The sequence below is a fragment of the Culex quinquefasciatus genome, chromosome 3 (genome assembly GCF_015732765.1).
Source record: "Culex quinquefasciatus strain JHB chromosome 3, VPISU_Cqui_1.0_pri_paternal, whole genome shotgun sequence".
NCBI classification, from domain to species: Eukaryota; Metazoa; Arthropoda; class Insecta; order Diptera; family Culicidae; genus Culex; species Culex quinquefasciatus.
Window position 1 is genome coordinate 109,661,329 of NC_051863.1, and position 9,731 is coordinate 109,671,059.

A 9,731-nucleotide genomic window follows, 5' to 3' on the forward strand; every position below is an offset into this window, starting at 1 on the left:
TTTTGTAAGGATTTGTTCCAATCTAATTCTAAAAACTATAGCTTTCGAAATAATGAGCAACGATCGTAGGATGCATCATGATACAGTCCAGCCTCGATTATCTGAAGTGTGGATTATCCGAAGTTCGATTATCCGAAGGTTTGTTTGGGACTTCAAATAATCAAATTAGGACCAAAAATTTTTATTTTCATTTTTTTTCTTGCTTATAACATCAAATTTGAGTTCTGTGACCCCATTTTAAGTCGAATTTGAATATTTGATTGCGTTTTCAATAAAAAAAATACATTTTATTAAATGTCTAAGCACCGCCATTTTGGCCGCCATCTTGAATATAAAAACTCTAAATCGTTTTAGAGTAGTTTATGGGTCATACTTAAGCTCGACAATCAAAAATTGGACAGCGAAAAACATATTTTTTCGTGATTCGATTATCCGAAGATTAGAGTATTCAAAGTGAAATCTTTCCGAGGCCTTCGGATAATCGAGTCTGGACTGTATTCACATACAGTCCAGATTCGATTATCCGAAACCTCGATTATCCGATGTTTCGATTATCCAAACAAAAAAAATATCATCTCCATTATTGCCGCCATCTTGGATTTAAAAAATTCTAAATATCTTTAGAATAGTTTAAGGCTCATACACAGAAAAAAAAGTTGAATTTTGGAATGTTGAAAATTTGGTAGGTTGAATATTACCTCTTTTTTGAGTAATATTACATAAAAAATGTGTAAAAATGTGAACCTGATGAATATTCATAAAAAACTGATAAAAATTCATTATTTTCTGGGGTAAAATTTATTATTTATTTTGCCACAAAATCTGTCACCATTTCCTGATGAATATTACCATCATTTTTTTTTCTGTGTACCAAAGCTCGACAATCAAAAATAAGACAACAAAAAAATAATTGTGAAACGATTGTCCGAAGTGAATTTATGCAAGGCCTTCGGATAATCGAGTCCGGACTGTATAACTGAAACAAATCGAAATTGGAATAAAACTGATCACAATTAATTTTATTTTTGCAATTCCGTCGTGAAACTACTTACTTTTCCTGTCATTCTTGAACGACGAAATATCCTACTTTTCTGAACCAAAAATAACAGAATCGAATAGCAACACTTTTCAGCACTTGTTTCGAAAAGTAACACTTTTCAACATTTTTTGATTTAAACGATTTATTGACAAAATACATGAAAATTTGACATAAAATTTTACTAAGTGTGTGTTTTTTTGTAATTGCAAAAAATGTTGTATGGAACTCGTTGCAAAACTTGATTTTTTCAGCACTCTTCGTATTTATCCAACTCGGTGAACCTCGTTGGATAAATGTACGACTCGTGCTGAAAAAATCCTCTTTTTGCAACTTGTTGCATAAACTACAATTATAGAAATAAGATAACTAGAAATCAAATCGTATATGAACCAAAAACATTCACTGTTTGGAATGGAATTAATCTATTTCAGTTTCGAAAAGTACAGACATCCCACATATTTTGGACAGTTTACAGATCGGCCAATGTTCAAAAAATCATAGAAAACCTATAATTGAACATAATGATTTGCTTCCAGTTTAATGTGAAAGCTTTTCTTGTTATCCTTTAATTGATGTAGAGTGGGGAGAGTGGGGAGACTTGATCCCCGGGGACATTTGATCTCAAGCCAGTATCTCGTCAGCATGTGGGTAAAACAATTAGCTTTGTTCTAGAAAGTTGTGCGAAATTGAGTAAAACTCATTGTAGAACACAAAGAAAAAAAATGTTTAGATTGAGTTACACACATTTTTCTAAAAAGTGCTGCAAAAAACTTCCAATAGATCTTTTTTCTTTGTTTTGATATATATAGAAAACACTCAAAAATTATTCAAAAAAATATTTTTTATACATGAATTGTTTGATAAACATATCAACTCCAAAACTCTTACGCATTTGACGTTAAATTTATCGTCATACTATTTTTACAATCAATTGTTTAAAAAAGTGCATTTAGGGAGACTTGATCCCTGCATTTTTACAGTCACTGGAATCAGCCTCAAGATTAAATAATTGGGCTGGGTTTTCGTACATAGTTTTCTTAAGTATAGTTGTACATAACTTACTGCAATTTGAACCATTTTTTTAAGTTTTGTAAACAAAAATTACAAGCTTTTGTAAACATGCTAAATTTTGGTCTAAAAATGACAATTTCATGTTTTTAAATATTTTGCATGCTAAACTTGTTATATTTTGAGCACAAACGTACATGTTTAATGTGTAATTGCTGTAACTTGAAGAAAATTAAAAGTTTGGATGAATAAGAAACATTTTGCTTAAGATTTCTTCAAAATGTTGAAAGGGGGATCAAATTACCCCCAACATTTTGAAAATGCCGGTTTAAGATATTTTTTAAAACTCCTTGGCATGATTCGAAGAGTTTTTCTGATGAAATACCCTTATCAGCCAAACATAGTTGAATGTTTAAGCTTTCAATTCATGCAAAAAGTTCATAGTTTTGTGAAAAATTGACAGAGTTATGTGCGATACAAAAAAGGGGATCAAGTCTTCCCACTCTCCCCTATGTATCTACCAACTGTTTTTTTTTTGTTTAGATTTTATATCAAGTTTTTTAAGAATAACACTGACCCTTTGAAATCCCTTTGTAAACAAACACTGGTTCTTTCCAGGAGTACATATTGTTTACAAAAAAATGACTTTGCATACAAAAACCAATGAAACTCAAGCTTAGTGAAGATTTATTAATGGTTTGAAAACTTTTTTGGAAATATCAGTTAAGTCATCGTCACATTTATGGAACAGGCAATTTGGAGGCAGCGTTTTGCTGCTTTAGTCTTGAAATGAAGCTTTTTGAACTGCTTGTACAAGTGGAAAAGTAAGAGAATGTCTCAATAAAGGTCCTAAAAATAGTAGGGTTGACAGAAAAGATGCATTTGACATGCTATGGACAAATTTTCAAAATACGATTTCTTACAGTTGAACAACGAAAAAATGGCAGAGGTTGTAGCTAAAACTGTATTAATTTTTTTAAATAGTGTCATTCCAGCAAAGACGAAAACTTTCAATCAAGATCTTTGATAATGTTATGAAAAACATCCATTTGCTACTTTCCCCCTTAAAAATCATTCTCACGGTCAGACACCTTCACTGTTTACCTTTTTCCATACAGAAAACATCCCGCTCAACTGATAACAATTGAATCAAACATACCGAAGCGAGAGCGATAAAAATCGTAAACATCGGCACGCGCCACATTTTTAATTTCACACATTCATGACTTCATTATTTAATATTCATCTTCCGAGCGCCGAACGCCCCTTTTCCAAAATCCCACACTCTTTCCATTTCGAGCCTAGAACTCCGGCACGAGGTCGTCAATGGGCCTGCTGCCGGCTATTAGCATTATCCGGAGATCAGTTGAAACGTACACCTCACCCCTGCTGGTGGCCTGATTCATCTCCAACAAAAGCTAGGATACAGGCCTCCGGGCGGGGTGGACCTGCCGTTTAAATCAATATGTCCCAAAGTCCCACGTGGCCGGCCCCGGTACCCTGCAGGAGAATCAACAAATTGCTAACTGCCTCCCACCCTCTGGTGTGACCGACGACGACACGTGACTTTGTGCGCGCTCGGCTGTAAACAGTAGAATTAATATATTAAACTACAAACAGTTTAACGGTTGAGCAAAATTTACAAACATCCCGCTCGTATCGGTTCGGGAAAATCTCAAACGGTTCATGACCACCACCGGTGACGAGGGCCGCCCCTTTTCGCCACACATTCAGGAGGAGGACGCGCCTCTTCCCTTGAAAGAGTGTTTTACTTTTGATGTGTAGCATATTTTTATAACTGTATCAATACAACCGAACCGGAAGGAACCAAAAGAGCGAAGGTCCTCGCTAGGAGTTAGGGTGGTTGTTTGAAAAAGTTGTCTATATTTTTTTTTGGGAACATCATGAAAAAAAATTAACACAATTAAAGAAAACAATAGAAAAAACATGGAAACATCAGACAATTTAACAACAATACACTGGGAGCTTTTTTACATTTTTTACTTACTCCCCCTCACCTCGTTTCAAATTTTGCTAAAAATTAGGAAAAAAACATTTCCTAAAAAAAATCGTTTGTTTAATCGATTGTGCAATTGTGTTACAGTAGCATAACTGTAATAATTTTGGAAATAAGAGCAAAGCACAGCCTGTGATTTGATCATTTGAAATAAAAAACAAAGTTTGTGAGGAAAAAAAATCAAAGTATTTATAACACTGTTTTTTACTATGAAGTTGGCATACATTCAAATAGCAAGTTAATGACAATTATGAAACTTTTGATTCTTTGATCCGCGTGAATGCATCAAATCATTTTAAAATAAGCAAAGCACGAGTTAATTTTTTCCATTTCTTTCTTGTAGGAACAACCCTAGTGCGAGTCTAGAGCGCACAATGCTAATATCTCTGGCAAAGAGATCAGCAGAGGTCGGTCCCAGCCATCCCAGCAAATATCAAAGGCAAACGGGCAAACGCACCTCACCGGAAAACGATTCACTTTAGGCGGCAAGTCGTGAATCGTGCACAAAGCGGCTAGATATTTGCGTTGCGCCCGGTGAATGATTAAAGATAATAAAATGGTTAGAAAATTGCTTTTTAAAGCCGGGAAATCGTCATGGTTTCTCGTGGGGAAAACAAACGCACGGGTGAAAATGGCGAGACACGTGGCGCTGACTTCTGCAAGGCTTATTGGCACGTGATTCGAGCTCATCTTTTGTGCGACTTCGGGCGCATTATACGTTTTTATATTGGACGATCTCAAACAGACAGGTATCTTTAGCAATGTAGCTAGATTCTTTAGTGCTAATATAGTAGTTTATGCAACAAGTTGCAAAAAGAGGATTTTTTCAGCACGAGTCGTACATTTATCCAACGAGGTTCACCGAGTTGGATAAATACGAAGAGTGCTAAAAAAATTAAGTTTTGCAACGAGTTCCATACAACATTTTTTGCAATTTCGAAAAACACCCATAAGTGAAATTTGAAGTCAAATTTTCATGTATTTTGTCAATAAATCGCTTAAATCAAAAAAATGTTGAAAAGTGTTACTTTTCGAAACAAGAGCGGAAAAGTTCAACTTTTCAACACCCATTTCAGTGCTGAAAAGTAGAACTTTTCAGCATTTGTTTTGAAAAGTGTTGCTATTCGATTCAGTTATTTTTGGTACATAAATGTAGGCTATTTCGTCGTTCAAGAGTGACAGAAAAAGCAAGTAGTTTCACGACGGAATTGCAAAAAAATATTTTTTCACACACTTATAGAAGACTTCTTGACCTATTTTAATCCTTTTAGGCCTGAATTTTCAAAAAAAAATTTTAGTTAATAATGGGAAAATGATCCTGAAGACCATACAAAAATTATAGGCTACTTTAGAAAACTTTGATTTTTGGGTCATATATGACCCATCATGTATAACATAAATAGGTCCTATAAACATATGAAACTCTAGACTTGAACAACACGATAAAATGTTAAGCATTAAAAGCTGTACTTAAAGGAACCCTTAACCCCTTACCAGCCATGCCTAAATCTGTATAAAACTGTATTTTACAGATTTTTAGATCTCAAAAATCCCAAAAATCTGTACATAGCGGCTATATTTGAAAGTTTCAACAATGGTTATGGTTTAATACAATAAAAAAAAGCTTAAATCTGTTGTTAATTTTTATAAAATATCTTGTGTGGCTTCGAATTCGACAAGATACAGATAAAATACAGATTTATTTTCAAGAAAATACATATCTCCCACAAAATAATCTGGCAACGTTGCCCCTTACCCGTTGGAAAAACTTTATTTCTGAGCACAAAAAGTCATTTTAATTTTCAAATTCTGATGAAAAATTGTTAGAAAAGACATATTTTGCATGCATTCTCTTAAAACTGACTGTTTATACTAAATCCTGATGATATTTCTAAATTTCCAGCTTATTACATGATTTTTGCCGGCAATAACAAAAATAATATGGTACTAAGTGACCGGATTTCGAATCATGACGTTATTTAGGTTCAATCAAATATCTAATGATTTTTGACAAATTTTAATGTACAGTACTGCAAAAAGTTTTTTTTTCTGTAATTTTTTTTTTTCGTCAAATCTTACATTTATGAAAAACTGAGGTCGAGAGGAGCTGATCGAGTTCGGATCGTCGTCGCGTTTTCTTGTCTTTGAAATGAGTTTTTTTTGTGATTTGATTCGGTCGGATCGCCTGCTGAAGTGTGTTAATCGGTTCTGGAACGTCCCGGGAGCGTCGCGATTGTGTTGGATGTGCTAGTGGCCGGTTCTGGGACGCGGATTTTGCTTTTTTCAATCGGTTTAAATGAGCGATTTCGTCGTCATTTTTCAACGCGTTGTGGCTTGCTTGGTGTACCTTGTTGGTGTTAGTGGAAAGGAAACTTGTAACACGCACACCAAGATATTTCTAAGCGGTGTTTGCTGTGAAAGTCGAAACACTGATGAAAGCGGGGAGAGTGGAAGAGGGTTTTTTCGGAGAGTGAGCGAGAGCATGAAATAGAAGCGAAAAGAAATTTGAGAGGCTTCTTTGCCAGTGTGCATAGTGTGGGTGGGGTAACATGGGGTGGTGATTTTAAATCAGTAACGACAATTTTGTCAGCGTCGCTCTCCACGGAACAATGTGTGGCAGTGTTGGTGTAAGCTGTCTGAAAATGGAGTCGGCTAACAACAACAGGTTGACTTGGCGGCGTATTTCCTAGGCCGTTGATGGAGTTGCGGGCAGCAGAACCGGGTGAGCCAGTTCCAATAGGAATTATTCTGAGAGATGAGAATGTGAATGCGTGTATGGGGATGCGTGAGTGTATGCGAGAAAGGGATTGAGCCGGCACAACTGATCTAGACAACTTTGTTGTGATCTCATTTGGACAGTGTTGCCAAAGACTTGGATGTTTCAAATAAGAAACTTTTTTATTAATTTCTTTTTGCCCTTTATCTATAAAAACATCTTTCTTAATAAGTATGCTAACAAGTAACATGTATTTCAACATTTGTAAAAAAGGTTAACTAATTCAAAATTAGGTTTCTTTTATTTGTTCTAAATATATACTTTTTCAATAGTTCTCCTTGTTCCGGCTCATTGAAGGATGTGTGTGCCATAAAATCTTTCGTTATTATTTTAAATAATTTAACAATCAGTTTTTCAGCTTTGAGTAGTTTGTTTGAGCACGTGAGTGCCACTCACTGAGTAGTGAGCATTGACAGCCACTTATCTGGAATTATAGATAATCAACTATTGCTGGAAATTCTACCCAATTTAGGGTACTTTGTTATTTTTGATTTTTGCATTACAGGCTGTTTTCATTATATTGATGACTTTCAAAAATAATTTAAAGTCTAATTTAAAAATCTTACTCGCTGTAATGTTGAAGTCAAAAAATGTAAATTAGTTTATGTGTGTATGAGAGTGTGAATGAGTTTATTTGTTCTTTTTATTATTTAGCCCCATAAATATTAAAACCGCGTAAAATCTACAAAATCGGTCGATAAATCCAAATCATATTTTATCGAGAATAATCGTTATATGGTCATTATTTAATAATTAAGTATACGCGTTCTTGATTATTTTGCTTTCGTTAGTCAAGTTCGTTTAAGTTATTGTTTTAATTTCATTACAATCGGTTACGTGGTGTCCTGTTTTCTTTTCGTTTATATTCGTTGATCGTAATAATTTATTCCAACAGGCAGTTTTAGTATTAACTCGGCAAACTATCGATTTTTTGAAGAGTAAATCGTCTTTTATTTACTATTTTTGAAATTTGCTCGCGTAATCTAAATTGTACAAACAGTAAAAATATACTGATAAGTCCAGCCCATAGCACTACTGCTCGGTTGGCACGCGTTCGATTAAACAAACTTTCTAAATAATCAATAATTTATCTTTCCGCAGCCGGCTGCCTAAGATTTAAAAATTTCAACCGATAAACAAAATGCTCATGGTCACATCACTGCCACTCGTGAATCCCGACCTCATACCCATCTACTAACCCCCTCAAAACTCATGTGATACTTTGTCGGAGAAGCAGTCGATTGGGCGGTCTCTATCACTCAAGTATCGGACTAACATTCCCATCCACTTCCCCGTGACTCTACCACTGGTCGTGGCCGGCGCCGGTATTGATCAGCATGATAGGGGCCTTTGAGAAGTTGCGAAGCGAGGAAAGATAGCTCCCACTTATCTTCCATGGCTCGTGGATGTAACTTCTGGAGGTCCTGGTCAATAACGGAGTAGCAACTGCGGGTGGGCACCTATGCTTATGCTTATGCTAAATCTTACATTTATGAAAAACTACTGTTCCAGGCCAAAGCTGAGGACCTAATCTGCTCCTTTTTTTCATTCAAAGATATTGCAGGCAAAGAATAAAATTTCAACTAGAAAATTTTGTAGCAAAACGCACATTCTTTAAAGGATACAAAAAATCGGTCATGTTATTTTTCTTTTGCTGATAAAATTGGACCATAAATTGGCTTTTAAATTAATGTAAAGACATAATGTTTGCCCTACATTGTTTTGAAAATCGGTAAAAAACCAAAAGAGGTTAAAGCTCAACAGGACTTATACTTATTCTGTAGTCAAACAAGTGAAGGTTGAGCCTCCATTTTTTAGGCCAATACTATGGTTTGATAACACATTTTTGCAAGTTGTAAAAAATTTCAAAAGGATTGGAAATAAAATCCTATCAAATTAAAGATCCAATCCATTCCATAACTTTGCTTGCCTCCCAACAGGAATATACATTTCCTTCGGTTTCATTTCCCTTCTCCGGTGCAGGACTCTCGAGTTGATTTTTATTAAAAATTTACAAAGCGAATAAAATGCGAACAAATCGTCGTTCTGTCTGCTCGCACCCGGACTCGAAATTGGACCCTCCGCTCGAACTCAATGGCACAATTGGAGGCGATGAGACTGCAGCTTGGGATGTGATTCAACAGGACTAGAAATTGGCGCGGCAGGATGGGCGAGAAAAAAATGCTGGAAATTCCTCTCCTTTTTATATTCTTTGAAGGCGGCACAGCAGCAGAAAAACGCCACCAAAAAGCCAGGCCCAAACGAGCGGAAAAACAACCCTTGTTAGTACTCGACTTGGAGGGAAACGCGATACGGATATGTTTTAAGATGAGGAAAAATGGAAGCAGTTCAGTCGCTGGAACGAGAAACGGTCGCGTCGTTAAGCAGAACTCGCAAACAACTTAAGGTGGGTACTTGCGTTTTTTTTTTTTTTTGCTTTTCACGAGTGGTGCCATTTTTTCATATTTATTCAAACAACGTGTTTTGAATCGAAAGACTAGCTTTAGGGATTAATGTTTGCATAGAAGTTTTATTCACTCTCTCCTTAGAATAGTCGAGATACTGAAAACAGCTTACCAGAAAAAAACAGCCAAATGTTTACCTGTCTATTTTATTTATTACAGAAGTTACTATTATCATAAGATTTTCTGTATTATTATGATATTGATAAATCACTCAAACTGTCAAAGTTTGGATACCAATTTTTTGGTATTTTGTGGTATTTTAGTTGTTTACAATGTTTAATGTTCCATCGAAACTAATGCATTTATTAATCTTTTTTTATCCTAATGAGGTGATTCCTGAATCGCAAACTTATTTCCCATTTGGTTGCACGGTTTTATTTATTATTCAAAACTTTAATAAAGAAAATGCATTTAAGGTCTCGTGGC